The 18,693-nt window shown below is 43.6% G+C and overlaps 1 protein-coding gene and 1 pseudogene across 2 annotated transcripts in view; both read right to left on the bottom strand.

The window, feature by feature from the left end:
• Positions 1-18,693, bottom strand: part of LOC306825396 (uncharacterized protein) — a 498,202-nt gene that overhangs the window by 183,294 nt on the left and 296,215 nt on the right. The window lies entirely within an intron of this gene.
• Positions 6,847-8,999, bottom strand: LOC306825784 (carbohydrate sulfotransferase 1-like; annotated as a pseudogene). The gene is made up of 2 exons: positions 8,848-8,999; positions 6,847-7,991 (listed from the first exon to the last, which is right to left on the bottom strand). The product of its transcript is annotated as a carbohydrate sulfotransferase 1-like (transcript).

The following is an 18,693-nucleotide window of genomic DNA, read 5'->3' as shown; positions in this document are numbered from 1 at the left end:
GAATGTCTCCCTCTGCTGGAATCAAAGTAAAAAACATTAATCCAAGCTGACTGTATTTAGACAGTCAGTAAACTACAACAAAGTGAGCTGGGATCATCTTCAACAATAGTTATTGTTTTCAGACCAGTAAAGACTAAAGCTGGCCACACACTAGATGATTTTATAATCTTACATGATGTAGAAATGTACGAGAGCACAGACATAAAACACACACATTTTCCACCCTTTTCTAATCTTAGAAACCTCTGAACGCACACACTAGACGACTCGGCAAGACTCGGGAGACCACACACTCATCGTTTGTTGTCACGATTTCACAGCACTGATTCCTGATGTCACAGAAACTCGCTCTATTCACTGTGAGTTCAGAACAGCTGTCCTGGCGTGCGCTCTGTTTTGCCCTGAAAAACAAAAAATGGAAAAATAGAGTGTGGATGAAATCCTGGCTGAGAAGACCACCTGGTTCAGGGTCCGAAATTAAATTTTTCACACCCGCCAAGGTGGCAGTTAGATGAAAAAATTCACCGGCCAAAATAACAAATAGTGTTTCTGTTTCACGTACACAGTAAAGTAAAGTAAGTAAAATATTCAATAGCTGCAGCTCTACATAATAGTAATGAATGGGGTGAGGCCATAACAATTAAAAAATTATTTAAGAGTATCATTATTATCATAAAAAGCATTATTATTTGTGTTTCTATTACATAGCCTATGTGAGAAACATGGCCCCACTTGAAGTTGTCAGTGCCAGTTTCAGCCCAGACCCCACAAAGGCCCGCTTCCCTGCAGTAACGGCAGTACATCTTATTGGTAAGCGTATCGTGCCACAACCAGTCTTTGAATTGGTCATCCTGAGGCCATCCCTGAACAAACTTCACATATCTTGATCTATTCTCAAGGCAGTAGTGGTGGTGTTCACACTTGTCTTATTTATGATGGTGACAGATGATGTTGATGTAGGCCTAGATGGCCCAGGCTGCAATGATGATGGCCCGGGCTGCGAGTCAGGCACAGTCTCTACTGTCCTCTGAAATAATAAGAATACAAAAAATTTGAAATGCCTAGAAAGCATATCATATATGGTGCTGCAAGTTTTAAGGCTAATTTGGAAAATAAGCCTAAATGCTCTTTGCTGTCGGGCTAGGCTACTCCTTCAACCACACACTACGGCCGACAGCTGCCACACTACGGCGCTGAACAGAGCGACGTTGTGTGGCGGCTGTCGAGTTCTAACAAACAAGGCGAACATTTCTCAGCTGAAATTATATATTTTTTTAGCTTTGATGGTGGCTTTGCTTATTAGCTTTTGTGGACAGCAAGACCTAGATATTTCTAGGAATATGGTGGAAACACGTAAAATGAAGTGATTGTTTCATGGAGCTGCACCGAGTAGCCGTCAATAGGCTATAGGCTTGCAAAAGGTATGCACCACAGATAGCTAAGCCAGCTTACCGTAGGCATATGTTCTTTCATGATATTTAACCGTGTAGCCTATAGCTGCGTTTCCATTACAATAGAAATGCGCAAAACTATAATGGAAACATGGCTTATGTTCTATTACCTTCACAAATTCTAAGAAGGACCTCGATCCATCGCCTTTTCTCTTTTGTTGAGAAATGTTGCATATTGGCGCCCTTTGTCAATCGCCAATGACGTTGCGTCAACAACCAGCGAATGAGGCGCAGGTAGCCTCGGCAAACTCAGAGATCAATTTCAATAGGTATGGTGATGCAACATAATCGGCTGTCTTCTGGCTATCATGTTCTTGCCCACAGGCCGACACACAAACACAAGAGAATTGCGCTAAAATCCTACAGTTCATGTTCAAATTATGGGTCGTAAATACGGCTTATTTTTCTTACCTGTCGTTTTGGTGAAGTGCCTGAGGAGGGCGGTGTTTTCCCATCGATAACGAACTGTGCGGCGGCCGATGTGGGTTTGATGGCCAGGTACAGCCGGCTCAAGCGTCCCATTTTTTGATGCGAAAAGGTGGAGCTAAACACTGCAGTTCGTTGATTGGGTGAAAGAATCGTCACTTCCCGTGTTACATTGGTAAACAAAACTCCGCCATGTTTAAACCATTGACTGTAACACAGCTGATTGTTTACGTCTGTATTTCTCCTCGCCGCTCACAGCCTTCTATGAAACAAAGCTGGATTGAGTTCTTGTAATAAAGAGTCACATGACAGTGACAGAGTGGATGAGCTGCTGGATGTCTTCCAGCGTTGGTTTTGTTTAGGAAGCGTTTTTCTCCTTTGTTGAATTTATTAGTTAGCTGTTAGCGGTTAGCTGCTATCATATGACGCTATTTACATAGCGGCCATCGTTATCCGGCTGACACACCGTCTACCAAATAGGGCACGGGTGGCTGTAGAAACGCAAATGGGATCAGGCTTAAGCTTTTCAGTACCGGTATTCAGCAAACATATTCTTTGCCCGAAATAGAATGTAGCCTAATCAGATATTTAGTGCACCGTATAGAAACCTGTGTAGTAAGCACATCTATTAAATGTAGATATTTGCATGGCCTCAGTCAAGCCGTGCAATAACTTCAAGGCTGTGTTTTTTTTAAATAGGCCGTGCAAAAAGCTGTTTCGCGGCAGGAAACCTAAATATATGGTGAGCTGTCAAAGTATGCAACATCTGGTGGCTTAGCGGTCAGCTCGCTTGCTCTCATTGGCTCTTGTGAGTTTTTCGTTGGAAGCAGCTCGATATTTACGACTCGATCGGGTACACTATAATAATCGTGGTGAAAGCACATATACGCCAAACCTCAAATCACATGGCTGATAACTTCTCCCCTCAGCTGCTTTACTGTTGGGTTTGATAACTTTTTTCTATGGCAACAATAAGGCTCATTAAATCCCAGTGACAGTTTGGTGTGTAGGGACCTTACAGTCTATGGTGAGGACAAACAGCTGCACAGTAAGAGAACTCTTCTGTACAGAAACATTAAACCACATGTTAACAGGTTTAGAAAGACTAACATATAAAAGTGAATTACATCCAACATAAATCAGAGTTTTTAAACAGACGTAAAGTTAAATATTTTATTTACACTGAGAAACCAGCAAACTGTCTGAGACTGTTTTCAGAGACAAACAGCAGCATGTTTGATTATTGATTCATTTCATAAACATTTCAATATTTAAAGTATATGTAATCACATTTTAATCAGCGATCACTGGCAATAGTTTAATTATTAAGAGGATAAATATCGATCCTCACAATATTTCAGTTGGTTAATGCTAACATTAGCTGTGTCTCATCCTGCTAGCTCCACTTAATACCCGTCCTTTAAAGTTTAAACATTCATAAATATTAATATAATAAAATCTCAGTGTACTCACGCGTTTCTCCTGTCCTTGTCTCACTGAAAAGTTTGAAAATATTCAGTTCTTGTGTCATGTTTCCTTCTTTTTGCCAACCATCACTTATCGGCTTTAAGTGGATGAAGACAAAAAGCGCTCGCGCTTACCGCCAAATATCGTCTCCAACGAGGCGTTCATGAGCGTTGGAGAAAAGACAATCTCAGCAGCACATTGTCCTCAGTAACCGTTTTCATGTGGTTATGTGTAATGAGTGAACAGGTCAAGAGTGTGCAGAAAGGCAGGTGAGTTAGTGGACCGACAGGAATGCAGTTATTTAACTCAGTCATCTTTTCTGAAGATGTCGGTGTTTAGGTTTGAAGTGTGACCGTGATAAGGGCTGTCTTCCAGTCAGCGAGTCTGTTTTTACAGTTTTTCCATTAAAGATACATCCAATAAGTATATTATATCTTCTGTTTCCAGTAGCTGTTGACTACCACACATGCACTGCACACACTTGACTGAAAGAGAGCTGATAGGACGGTCACTGTGTTAAACTCAAACACTGGTCTGGTTGCTGCTAGCTAGGAACAGTCTTAACTCCGGTTTTGGACTTAAACTGAATTTACTTTAGATTAAAACAAACCCCAGCTTACTCACACATCAGTCTCCCTGTATTCTCTCACAGAAAAATGTAAAGTTGTTTTCTTTCTTCCTTCTTGATTTCTGTCTATTCTTCTGGATTCAAAAGGTAACGGCTGCGTCAAAAGGTGCGGCGCATGCGCAGGACACGTCTTGTTATGTTGATGAGTTCAAGACCAACAGTCAGCGTCGGAATAAAAACAACTTCTCCAGAGTTTTTATTAATTTCACAACAAAGTGACAAAGATGAGACATCTGTCAGTTTGAGTCGATGACAAAGATGTTTGCAGGTTTATATAGAGATTAATGAAGAAGCAGGAGTCTTACATACATACAGACAGTCCTACATAACAACAGTATCACCATCTTCAATGCTTTCTATAGCCTAGCCTTTAGTCTCATTGTGTTCATGTGTTCAGTGATTAGAGGTTTGTGTTTCTATAACCAGAAAATAATAGAATAGAGTGTCTCTATTGTCAGTACATAATTTGGCTTCATCTTAAAGTGCACACAGCTAAAAAGAAATCACAGAAGAGGAATATAAAAAAGTAACTCTAATTAAGGTAAAATGGGCTCTGTATAGTAAAGTTATTTACAGGTAGCAGCATAGTAAACTATGGATAGATATTGCTGAAATATAAAATGTAAATATCACACAATATGAACTAAACTGTAGCAGAAATATAAATATTGCTTAGTATGAGGGAAATGGAGGAACTAAAACATGTTGTGGTTCTTCAGGCAGCTGGTCACCAGGTCACAGACTTTGGATTAATGGAATTGTAATTCTTTTTAATCTGTGAATAAATAATAGAAGAAGATGAAGGTGTGTGAAGGAGATCCTACAGAAGTGTAAACTCCTGAAGGAGATTCCTCTCTGAAAATTAAATGAAGTAAAGATGAACACTAACCTGTGATCTATGTCACAGCTGTTTTATATCAATATGATAATTATCTTTGCAGAAAGTTTCAGATTTTGAGATCATCCCCATCGATTGGATTTGAAAGTTTGGTGTGTTTGAGATTTAGCTCATTTTAAAGCAGCAGCGCCACCTGCTGGACAAATATTGAAAGCTTTCTCCAAACAGCAGCCAAGCTTAGCTGCATCATGTGCAGCCCGATGACTCTGCTGGAGCCAGATTCACATTCAGCCCTGGCCGGGTCACCTCCAACTTATCCCACCTTTATAACACCATCACCATGACAACCACTAAACCCTCTTTAGTTGTTGTCTTTCTGTCTTCCTTTGTGTAAGTGTGTAATTCCTCTCCTGAACACTATGTGGAGCTTTAACTTAATGTGCTGAAAGCCAAGACTACAGGTGATCACAGCCAGGTGTGTGAATGAGAGCAAACAGTGTTGTGACCATGTCGGCCTGTCGGAGTGTAACCTGATCGTATTAGATGTATTAACCTTCCTGCACCTCAGTGTTCTGTGCCTTCGACCACATAGTGAGGTGCTGATTTCAGCAGGTGTGAGGCAACAGAAGGTGAATTTTAATATAAATAAATCTCTCATATTCAGTAGATGTTAAAAATGTGCTAAATCATTTTAGAATTCAAATTCTGTTTGTCATTTGACCCTAGTGGACACTCAAGGAACTGCAGGATTTTGCACTTCAGCATTGGAGGTTGATGCTCGGTGCGTCTCGTGTCTGACAAGATTTTATTTATTTGTAAATTTGTTTCTTGAAGGTGTTCTGCCACTTGTACATTTGTTTTATAAAAATCTAAATCTCTCTCCAGCTTTGTAAGTTTTTATTATTTTTGACTTCCCAGCCACTGTAGTTATAATTCTGTATTATTAACACTAAAAGCACAATATATTTCTTTTTATAGTTTCATTTGATTCTTTGACGTCTGAAAGGAAAGTGTTTCAGCTGGCACATGGTTCTCTCATTTCAATCAGACTAACAGAAGAATATGCAGCTCCAGCGCTCCGATCTTAGAGAATATATTTGTTATAGGCAGCGGTGGATTCACACACGTTACCATCTGAGGTTTTTGTTGATCCCATTACAGAGATGTGATGTGTCCCAATAAACCAATAACTGCTCCTTCATCCAGTGTTCAGATCCATTATAGATGCACTCCTTGAAGCAGAGAAAACAGAGACAAAGTGCACACAGCTTTAAAAGACGCTCACTGATCCGAGCAAGCTCGACTCCATGTCACAGTCTAAAACAACACATTCTGATTTCCTGTTGTTTCAGTGCAAGTCAGAGAAAAGATCACACTTTCAAACAGTACCTCAATGCAATAAAAGAAGGCGAGTTTGGGTGGCCCGCTCTGAGAAGTACAGAGAGTTAGGATGAAAGCTCTTTTCATGTCTTTGATAAAAACAGTGAAGAAGGAGTGAAATGAAATGACTCTGATGAAACAAGTGAAATAACGTTCATCCCATCAGCACGACGACAGAGAGGAGAGAAACAGTCCTGTTCCAAAGCTGCACACAACTCCTGTAAACTCCCCTCAGTGCTTCTGTTCAGCTCACCTCGCTCACGCTGTGAGGGACACCTGTGAGCAGGGGCGTGTCCACAGGAACGCCCCGCCCCCCAACCTGAAACCACAAACTCTGATTGGCTGTTTGTCTTTTCAGAATCCACATTCAGTCTGAGCCTGGCTGGTTGGTGTCTTTACATGTGTGTTAGTCCTGAACACTGAGCACATTGTTTTTCATGAGAGCAAACTCCTGCAGCCTGTCCACCTCAAAGTGAAGCAAGCCGCCATTACAAGTGTTTTTGACTTTGGAAATGGTGACTCTGAACCAACATCTTCTGTCTGAGTCCTGAAAGAAGCTGAGGAGATGTGTCCCCGTCCTCTTGTGTGAGTGTGATTAGTGGTGAGAGGAGGGGAAACGGCAGCTCAAGGCGTGCATGTGCATACATGAGAAAGGCTCATGTGTGGGTGTCAAAGCTCAGGTGTTGGATTAATCTGTGCGACAGGTTTCTGAGCTGAGCTGCAGACTGAACCGGTTTGTACCCGAGCAGAGTGAGCGTGTGGTTGCACAGTCGCTGCACCGTCCTCACCATGTCCAAGCTGAGTCCAAGCCTCCAGCTTTGGGCGGCGGCTCTGGAGTCTCTGCTGGTGGAGTATCTGTAATTCCACTGGGAGGGAGCAGACACATGACTGTTGGTGTTCTTTGAAATCCACAGACGCACTCGCTCCCCCATCTCCAGCCCCACGAACCTGTAGATCTCAGCCGCCTTCTCCTCCGGGTCAAACGCCAGGTCCTCGTATCACAGCAGCATGTAGCGTCCCTGCAGCCATGCCGGTCTCTGCAGGCCGGTCTCTGCAGGCCGGTCTCTGCGGAGGCTGACATGTCCTTACAGGTGCTGCTGATCTGGGACAGGTCCACGTGACGGGGCTGTTGTCCCGTGGCGTTCCATATCTTCCAAGCACGGAACTTATCTGGAAAGGCCATGATGCGGGAGGCCAGGACGGCTCGGGGGTCTCTCACCAGGTGGATGATCTTCAGGTCCAGGCGAGGGTCTTCGGTCAGGGTGCGCAGGTCGCCAACCTCAGGGACCCCGCACCGTCTTTATGGCCACGTTTCCCCTCGACAGACACGACGGGGACGCTAAAGTCAGGTTCAGAGCGCCGCACTTCTTCGGACACCAGCTTTCATCGGGCGGGTCTGAGGCCACGCCCCCGCCTCCCTCCGAGCACGCGGGAGGGGCACAGAGGGCGTGGCTGGAGCTTCGACGGAACAAGGCGCTGGTGACGTGGTCCTGCGGCTCAGGGCGGATGTAGCTCTCCATGAAGTGAAGGTCGCAGGCGTAGAGGTTGAGGAGGAGGTCCCTGTACGCTCCCAGGAGCGCCCGGCGGTCCGGCCGGCGGCGCGGGCGGCTGCTGCTGGAGTTGGTGAAGGCCTGCTGCACGTGGAAGAGAGGCTCAAACACGTAGAACACCTCCGGGTGCTGGTTGAGCAGCTGCCCCGTGAAGGACGAGCCGCAGCGGGTCGTGGCAAACAGCAGGATGTGTTTCCGTGGCGACGCCGCCTGCATCCAACCGTCATCACACAACGGTCTCCACCTGGAGTCTGCAAGAGAGCAGCACAAGCATCAAGACTAAATGAGTTGTTTCATTTCAGAGAGCTGAATCTGTTCTGGTCTGGACTTCCACCCAGGAGAACGTCAACACATCAAGCTGATGAAGCTTCAACAGCTCAGAGAGTCAAGATGCACGAGTCAGTCATGTGGTTACAGGAAGCAGCCCATCTCTAAATACATCACTGCTGACCAGGAGTTGATGAGCACATTAAAGGAGATCAATTAGAGAATCAGGGATGTGTCATTTCTCCGTCCTGTTCTTCTTGAGGGAGGATTTAATGAGCTGTGGGAGTCTGTCTGTTGCTTCACTTACACCTTTGATGACACGTCTTTCTCCAAACTGCTTCCATGTCCAACTTATTTTGTGACCGTGTCCACTTTGATCTTGTTGACATGATATCCATGCAGACTCTGTGCTCTGATGTGAGACCAGTGATGAGGTGGCAGCAGCAGCTCAGGACGAATTTGGGAACCAGAAGGTCACCGGTTCAAGTCCCAGCACCGACCAAATCTGGAAATCGGTCTGATAGCGAGCTAGCGCTTCTGAGCTGTGTGTGTGTGTGTGAAACTCAATGTTCATTGAATTTCCCCTGGCAGGATCAATAAAGTTTATCTTCTGCTATAAACAATATGAGCTCCTAAGCAGCCAATATTTGGACATTTCTTATTTTCACTCATTTCAATAACTGCAGGTAAACTTGTGCATATGGTGGTTTTTATACTTGAGACAGTTTGTAGGTGTTTGTCTTTCCTCTCGTCTGTCCTTTACTGAAGCTTCAGTCTGCTTTGACTCTTCAACATACAGTTTGTATGAATCCTCAGTGCTGATTGGCTGTTGGAGCGTACCTCTGTGTGGCGTGGAGCTGCAGTGGGACGCTCCCTCACAGGGTCCAGACAGGGAGTCCCTCAGGGTGCGGATGGCGGTGTACTGCACCCCCAGAGACGCACAGACCAGCAGCAGCAGCGTCTTCCAGGAGCACTCCATCCTGCCCCCCCACCCGGCTCTGCAGTGAAAACAAAGACACACAATAAGACTTGAGTCAGTTTAGTTCCAGGCTCGTTTGACTCCCTCAGACCTCGACTGAGCAGTTGAAGTTCCTGCTGCCAGGAGCTTGTTAAAGCGTCTTTACATGAAATGAACATGTGGGAGACTTTCCCTCCCTCTCACTGTGCTGAACATGTTTCACCTTCACACCAACTTTATTTACACACTATTTGTGCTATGCTACGCTAACCAGCTGCATGTCGTAGCTTTAGATGAGCAAGTAAGTCAAACAGAGTATTTACCAAAACCACTTCCTTACAACACAACATTTGTAATATCCAGCTTCAGGAAAAGGTTGCTTCCTCTTCGCTTGTTTCAACAGACACAATCTCTCCTGCAGCATCTGAACCACGAGGAACAACAAGCTGAGATTTGTTCTGTGTAAAAACACGACTCAAAGGAGGGACGCTCTCCTGTCCCTCTCAGAGACAGCTTCACACACACACACACACACACACACACACTCCCCTCGTTCATTAATGATGTGTGTGTCCCGGGCAGACTCGTGTCCTCAGGAACAAATCACGCTGAGCTCAGATCGGCTCTTGATGTTCCATTAATCACAAACAGCGTGAAACCAAAGGCGTTTACTGGAGCCGCCATCATTCTGTCTGAAAAGGGCTGAAAGCTGCAACCACAGAAAGTGAAGTCATCGGGGGGAGAGCGTTGCTTTGTTGGACACAACCTGCAGATTTAATTCTTCCTTTCTCTGGAGTCCAAACAGAACATCAGAACATTTCACCTGCAGCAGCTTTGAACTCTCTGAAGATGAATCCTCTAAAAGGCTGGAGTTATCCTCCATGCTGATGGCTGCTCCACCCGCCCGCCTGAACTCACTTCCTGCCTGTTTTTCTACCATCACAAAAACAAACATCTCCAGACTCACACACCCTGATGCAGGATCAGTCTCAGGCCGGGTCTGGTTCGGGGTACCACACAGAGACAGACTCCAGGATGAGCAGAAGTCCAGCATCCTCATCCACCTTCACGGCTCCCAGTGAAGTCTCACACCACATCCAAAACCTCGTCCCCCCCAGTCCCTCTCAGACCTCATCTCCCACCTGCACTCAGGTCTGGTCTGGTCTGGTCTTCACACCAGAGCCTCCAGTCTGGCAGCACTGGTCCTCCTGGATCTGTAATGCTACATCCTGATTGAAATGCTGCTCTCCCAGGCCCACGCTGCTTTACTCCTTCTGTTCTTATGGAAACGCTCCGTTTTATAAATCCATCGATCATTCTGAATATTAAAACAGTAACCTCTGAGGAAACACTGCAGCCTTTCCTCTTCTTCTCAGCACACATGAATCTGCTTCTTCTTCTGGTTGAAGGACAGGAGGGATGAGCCTCTAATCATCGGACACTAGAGCCAAAGACAAGCTGAGGACAGTGTGAGAACATAAATCAATAATTAACAGGTTTAACTACATTAAAAACAGGAGGCTTGTTTGAACAGGTGGGTTTAGAGACGTGAGAGTCGATGTTTGGGATGTCAGGTGGGGAGGGGGGGCAGAGTTGTAGACCCTGGACCTCATGGTGGTCATGCAGGCAGGAGGGATGAGGAGGCTGACAGCTCCTCCTGCACAGGGTCTCACAGCAGGAATAACAGACTCTGGAGGGGGCCTCAGCTTCTGTGTCCCTCCAACAATAACAGTCTCACACAGAGGATAAACGCCTCGGGGACAGCAGCAGCCAAAGATCACACCCAGCTCTGTACATGTCAACACACAGGGAAGTAATGAGAGAGTGTGTGTGTGTGTGTGTGTGTGTGTGTGTGTGTGTGTGTGTGTGTAGATTGTAGGGGTTATTACAGTACGACTTCTGTGTCAACCATAGAGCTGCATGAATTCAACAGTCTTTGTGAGGAGGGGCTCTGCCAAACCCTCTCCCTTAAAGCACTCTGGATGACCCTTGACATTTGACCAGGCTGCTGTCACACCTGGGTGGCTCCTTGTCCATTAGGAGGCTGGTACTGATAAGAACCATGCTCCTTGCTGCTTCAGAGGGCCCTGTGAGGGAGGGCCGGAGCAGCTCACTGTCCTGGGCGGTGTCTGGCCCACTGGTCGAGTGTCCCACAATAAAAACATCCTTGATTCTGTGGACCTGGAGCAAACCCACCCCAGCCAAGTCCACCATATCCCCTGTAACCACGTCTGTACGGATTGAAATTGTACCCTGTACTCCTCTCATAAGAGTGATATGGCTGCTGTACATATGGTTGCTCTAGATGAAACACCAGCGCTTATTTGGATGGCTTGTATTTGATAGTAGTACAAAGTAGCCTCTGCCTCTTGAAGCAGCATCTTTAGGAGGTGAAGCTCTAAGTCTTATTAACTCTATCATCTGCTGTTTGCTGTTGTTTATGTGATTGTAAGTGATGTAAGACGTGTATCTCCCATCTGGGGAGCGATACACTATTAAAACCAGGCACTTCAACTAGTTTTGCTGTTACTGATTCTGGGAGGCCTGCTACTAGGACTGCTTGTTTGAACTAAAGCTATGATCCCCCCAGTACAACCTTATATTAAGAACATGCCAACAAGATTAGCACCATCTAATTTGACTTTGACTCAACATGTTTGTGTACAGTTTGTCAGTCATATCAGTAAAATGTCCAGTCTAATTGTTTAAACATCACTCGTAAACAGTCTAGAAATAGTTGAAATGTCAGCAAGGTGAACATATTACAAAGTTTAAATGACGCTATGGGGCCAAAATAAAGCAATTTTTGGTTTTCTATTTTAAGAATGTAAAAAACAAAGTGGGTTGTTTGCATGATAGATGCATGCAAATAAGTACTAGTGACCTACGACAGCTAACTCCTTTCCTACGCTCCTTGAATTAATCAATCCTCAAATTTAGCTATATAATGTCGATATAACAACAAGAAAAAACACTATAAAACATGAACACATTTAACTACATAAAAACAAAGTAACAACAGTGAGGACTGTGGGGTGATACTGAATGGGCTAAGGATGGGGCCTTCTTCTCTCCTGTAAAACACCCTATCTAATCTCCCCTTTAAAGATACTGATCAACCCAGTGCACAGAGTCAACAAGCACACAGACCAGAGCCCCACTCTTCCAATCAACAGCCAAAACCCAAAATGAATCTTCCAGCAGTTAAAAAGGAACTCCTCCTCTTAACTATGCAAATGTATAGTTCATCTATTTTAAACCTTTTAGAAGAATTTTAAAAGATCTACTCATCTCCTTCGGGAAATGTTCCACTATTATTGCCTATTTAATAACACTAAAATTCTATTTATCAATCACACTCAAACAAAATAATTACACAGGCCTTCACACACATGATTTACCACACAGCACACAAACACACACACCAACAGACATCAACAGCACACACACACATCTACTCAGGTTGTACAGCGCTCACTCACACATCCAAAGACTCCACCAGCACACACACATCTACTAGGTAGAGCTAAAGGTGTTGCTCAAAATACTAGTAACAGGGTAGAAGAAAAAACCCCTACCTTTCCCCTTTCCACTCTCTGAACCAGTGAGAGAAAAGAGAAAAGGAGGTGCAATGAACGGAATAAAAAAAAATATATCTCTAAATATTTGTACTTGAACTTAAGGAACAGAACTTCTGTCCAAGTTAACACACAACAAAAGACACTATATACACGTGAACAGCAGAAAATGTATAGACGCAATGCCCTATTTGGAGTCCTAACTGGCAAGCTTCTACAGCAGTCCTAATGACAACTGCGGCCAGTCACTGGGGGTTCTATCCCAGACTCACAAACAGTTTAACTGCACTTCTGCTGATTCACCGCATCCCACACACAGTTCTCTGTCGACTGAAATGACCAGCGTTCAACCTGTTGCCTTCTTGACATTGTCATTCAGTGTCAGAAGAAAAGACCCAGCCCAACATTCAACCCAGCCAGTCTCTCTTTGTGTTCACCTTTGGTTTTTGTGAGGCCTCTCGATGTCTGGATAGGTCTGGACGTTGTACCATAGACTTCAATGCAGTCGTTCTACCACCTGAAGAAATTAAAACATTTGAATTAAACATATTTCATAAAATTTTCATAAATTAATCAATACTTACATCCTCCGTCAAACCTCATCCCCCATCACGTCGGGGTCACCAAGTGAAGGATAAAAGTTGTTATTGAATCCTTTTCCTAAATGTTGTTAATAGAAATCTGACTCCTCTAAATAATTACCTCAAATCTCTCTGTGCATTCTTTTGATGGGATAAAAGGAATGACTGAAATGTCTCTTTCAGGTTAACAGAGTTTATTAACCCGATGAATCAAGAATAGAAGTTACAGAGTCTCTGGGTTCAACACTACGTGTCCCTGACAACAGACAGATACCTGGTCAGTTCATGAAGTCTGAGCCCCGACTATCTTTCCCTGAACCCTTTTATACATTAGACAGATATTATCTAACCAAATTATGCATTGAGAATGTGCCGTTTCCTTCCTCTGATTGGGACATCTTTCCAAATTATGCGCCTCCTGATGTTTGGTTCCACTTCTCTCATTGGTGCATCATACTCCTGATTCCTTTGTCCTTCTATAGGGGAAGACACATCCTACCTGGCCTGTTTCTTATCACAAGAAGACATCTAGGAATCATTTCCTTTTTAAGCAACAAACCATTTAAGTGATTAACTATCAAGGCCCACTGAACCGATCAATGTGGATGAGTGATTAACTGTTCAGGGCCTTAAACTAAACCTATGTTTGATTTGGTGAGTGATTCAGTTTAAAGGGCCACATCAAAACACATGTTGGAATGTGCACTCACTTCTGCAAGCCCTCTTCACAGAATACCTTTAACCTCTGAACTAAAATCTCAAACAATTAGATTAAAACACTTAGAGTAAAACATGATATAATAAGTGATATAATATAAATGTGAACAAACATCATTCATACAATGGATATCTAATCATTCCTTTGTATTTGGTGATCAAACCTTTATTCAACAATACATTATTGCAGTAAACACTTTGATTATGAGTAGAAAGAGGCCTATTATTCTAATACATGCTAACACTACAACGCAGGACACAGGTGACTGAAGCTACCAGCTAACTAAAGTGCGCTAACATTAGAATGCTAACACTACAATGCAGGACACAGGTGACTGAAGCTACCAGCTAAGTATAGGGCGAACGTGAGTATAGGGCGGTTGGAGGTGTGTCTCTGGAAGAGAGCGGAGGCTTCAGTATGGAGGAGGCGTGGCCAAACAGCAGTTTGTTTTGGTTTCATGATCTATAAATAAACAGCTAAAGTAACAAACCAGCATTAAAAACTCTTAGATCCACGTTGAGATGTATATTCATGTAAGGCTTATATTATTTGTCTTAGCAGTCGGACTCAGACGGGTGACACAGCAGCAGGCCGTCCACGCCATCGATCCACAGGAACCGACGTGACGAGACAGCCCAGGAGGAGAAAGATTTATTGAAGGGGATATAAGTAACTTTCTAAAACAGCACATGGCCGTCAGGTGAACTGCACCAGTAAGCTGTCGCTCGCTCTCCCTCACATGCTCGTGGAGCCTAAATATTTGATACTGGACTCAAAATCCCCTCTCTCTCAGTTATCCACTGATTCTTAACTTCAGATAGATGACGCTGAGAGTTTTACGACGTCCTGTTGGGAGGCTCATCCAAGCCACAGGGGCGTCTCCGGTGACTCTCTCATGGGGGCACTAAACTGAGAGTTACCATTGAGTTCTTTGATCCTTCACCTCCAGATAAGACGACTGACTGAGACCAGGTCAGAAGACCTCCTGTCTGTGAATGAATCAACATTGACAAACATCGTAAAATCTCTGGGAATTGTTTAAAAGGAAAAGAAAAGAATTGTTTAAAAGTGAGTTCTTGGATTTAAACTGAACATCTTCCTCCCATCTTGTGCTCAGTATTTTCTAAAGCTCATACGTTTAAACATATATTTAGACTCTGTATTATCATATATAGAGGGTCACATTATCTTTTCTGTTTTCATACTGATGCTTTCCTCTGATTCATTGATTAACACTTTGAATGACAGATTTCCATGATATTTTCCTGAATGTTCAGAGATGACTGTCTCAATGAGAGCTCATAATTAGTTCAATATGGTGACGTCATAAAGCCTTTTATTAACTTTCATTCTTCTTTGACTTTAGTTATAAGGAATTCAACCGTTGAGTTGTTGGATCCTTGTCTCACTATGGGTGGAGCAAAGCCCCGCCCCTTTTCTGCCTGCTGCAAAGGATGAGACAGGAGGAGTTGAAGAGTTTTTGTTGCGTCTTGTTTGACTCTTCTTTGTTTCTCGTCTTTCTGCTGGTCTGATCACTTCTCTCAAGACATCAGTCTTTTTGTCTTTATAATTTTAAGCTGTTATGGAATATATCGATCTAAATCGGTGAACTCACAGAGAGCTTCTCTCTCTTCCTCTGGATTCACACTCCCTTACAGACAAAGTTAATGACTCTGACGCCAAACTGAACTCCTCGGGGGGTTCGCAAGACGCAGAAAACACCTTCAAAGAATTTCAATACGAATCTGCTAATCAGAAACCGGTTTGTTCCAGCCCTGAAACAAACCAGAGACGGCTAGGTCAACATCTACTGTATGTCCTGGGATACTTGATTTACATGACAACCAGATACTCCTCCGGCCTCCTCTGGAATTTGCCTAATGGGTTTTATAGCCACATCTGTTGACCAAATAAAGAATACCGACATGTTCACTTTGTATACTAACGAATGTTTATTTGAATTTTCAGGTGGATAAACTTTCTTAGGACATTGAGACGAACATTTTCATCCAACCAGGGTTCAAATCCGACCATGTACAGCGGAGTTATCAGAAATCAAACTTTCCAAATTCTGACCAACGTGATCTTGTTAAAACTTGCATGGAGCACTACTGCCCCCCAGAGGTTGAAACGGAGAAGGTACCTTAAGAACGTCCCATGGTTCATTCTGTCAGAACAATTAAAATTGCATTTGATGACCATTATAAATTATATATCCAGATGTTATTCTTTTTCTATCTTCTAAAAATTCAACCTGTGTTTTGATGTCATGTGTCGTTCCATTTCTTCTTGTCACATCTTCATTAAAAATGTTTGAGCCTTCTTACAGGTGAAATATTCCTAAAAACCACGTGGTGTGAATAAAAATAAAAGGCTTTATTAGACACCAGGAAACTTCACTGTGATGGTTTTATAACATCAACATCACGTTCACAGTTTACCTCTGGGTTTAAGATCGTATAAAAGTTAAGGTAAATTATTACAGAGCTAACTTTTATGATCTGCGTCTCTTTTCTGTTTTTATAAACAAGGTTTTATTGGCCTTTTACAATTTCTCTTATTAAATCATCAAATAACATCAAATCATCTCCACAAACATGATACAAGAATGTATAAAAGCAAAGTTCACCTTCTTCACACAATAAAAAGAAATGAAATAAACACAAAGGCTGTAAATAATTATAAGTCAAATCAATATGCAGATTGTCTCCACATGTCTCCTCTCACAGATCCTTAGTTTTCCTGAACGCTCCGATACGGGTCGGATGAGCCAGTCGCTTTAAAAGTTGTGGCCGCAATGAATTGTGGGTCGGCACTTTCTCATCTCCTTTGGTAAAGGATGCTCCAGTGTTTCCTAAAGGAGGCTATAAAGGAAGCAATATTCAGGTGCTGAGTCTGCACCTGGACCCAGACATCCATGTTTGTAGTTCTTTTAAAAACTCAGTGAAGCCTCCTCTTTGTTTGGATCCAACAAAGAGACGACTGATTTATTATCAGACGACCAACGACTCGTGGTTACAAACACAACTTCACACTTTAACAGGTGGCATCAACTTCTACTGTTATCTGTGAATAAGAGTGCAGCACTGCACATGTCCACAGGGTGGTGCTGTAACACAAACATTTATATCCAAAGAGTTCATCTTGGCTCGTTGAGTCATGAAGCAGTTTAAGTTCAGAATATGAGAATAGAAAACAGTCCGAGGTCATGGTCCTGTGTGTGACGGTGGAGCTGATCTCAGAGCAGCTCAGACTGCAGCACTGAGACTCATCTGAGCTGTGATTGGTCCGTCAGTCTCCCAGTAACACGGCCCAGTTACAGACTCACCAAACACCAGCTGCTGCTGCTTCCAGCTCTGTGATCGTCAGGAACAACAGGATCCTCTCTTTAAACACTCACCAGCAGCTGTTGATATAAAAAGACAAAAATCAGAGAAATCATGAGTTATTATCATATAAGATTATTATTATTATTATTATAATCATATAAGATCATTATTATTATTATAATCATATAAGATCATTGTTATTATTCTGATAACTCAGAAGTGAAGTGGTCGTTTAAAGTAGCACGCCACCTTTCAGCTCTCGTGTTCACGTGTTGTTGACTTGAAGCTCAAAGGCACAGAGAGTCCCTGAAGGCATCATTAGTTCCTGCCTTTGCTTGGTCCATTAAAGCACACTGTAAACATCTGTTTTGAAGGTGCTACATAAAGTTGTCCAGATGTTTTCAGAGTGAGCTGCATGTGTGAACACAAACAGGAAATGAGTTGGATGAAGAATGTCTTCTGCTCTGAATCTGCTTCAGTGTCAGCCACACAGTTTGCAGGTTTCTGTCTGTGTGACTGAGGAACTGACGCTCACTCCTCGTCATCTGCTCTCATCCGTTTACACTGAAGTCAGACTTCATGTTGTGGAGGCGGAGCTTAATGATGTAAAACAACCCTGAGCAGCAGTATGTGCACTCACACGTCTGTAGATGGAAACTCATCACAGCAGCACTTTAAAGTGACAGGCTGCAGTTTACTTATGAACACATGAGAAGCATGTGATGAAGTGCAGCTTGACTTTAATCCTCCCACTCTTTAGCTCCTGGAGCAGAAACATTCACTTTGCAGCTCACTTTATGCTGGACTGAAACATCTCACACACTTTGGATGCTCCTCTGTAAACTCCTGTTCACTGCATGTTGTTTGCTCCTTACTTCTTTATGACGACACTCTGACATGTTTACATCTTCATGTTCATTCATCTTCACCCTCCTCATTTGAAATCAATACAAAAAGTAACAAAGCTGATTGAACCTGAGTATGGACTCAACTTAACCCAGCAGAGACCAGGGTGGACTCAACTTAACCCAGCAGAGACCAGGATGGACTCAACTTAACCCAGCAGAGACCAGGGTGGACTCAACTTAACCCAGCAGAGACCAGGATGGACTCAACTTAACCCAGCAGAGACCAGAACGGACTCAACTTAACCCAGCAGAGACCACGATGGACTCAACTTAACCCAGCAGAGACCAGAACGGACTCAACTTAACCCAGAAGAGACCAGGATGGACTCAACTTAACCCAGCAGAGACCAGGGCGGACTCAACTTAACCCAGCAGAGAACAGAATGGACTCAACGTAACCCAGCAGAGACCAGGACGGACTAAACTTAACCCAGCAGAGACCAGGATGGACTCAACTTAACCCAGCAGAGACCAGGATGGACTCAACTTAACCCAGCAGAGACCAGGATGGACTCAACGTAACCCAGCAGAGACCAGGACGGACTAAACTTAACCCAGCAGAGACCAGGATGGACTCAACTTAACCCAGGATGGACTCAACCCAGCAGAGACCA

The sequence above is a fragment of the Symphodus melops genome (genome assembly GCF_947650265.1).
Source record: "Symphodus melops genome assembly, chromosome: 6".
Taxonomy (NCBI): domain Eukaryota; kingdom Metazoa; phylum Chordata; class Actinopteri; order Labriformes; family Labridae; genus Symphodus; species Symphodus melops.
Note: the sequence above shows the minus strand (reverse complement) of the source record. Positions and strands in the feature narration are given on the sequence as shown.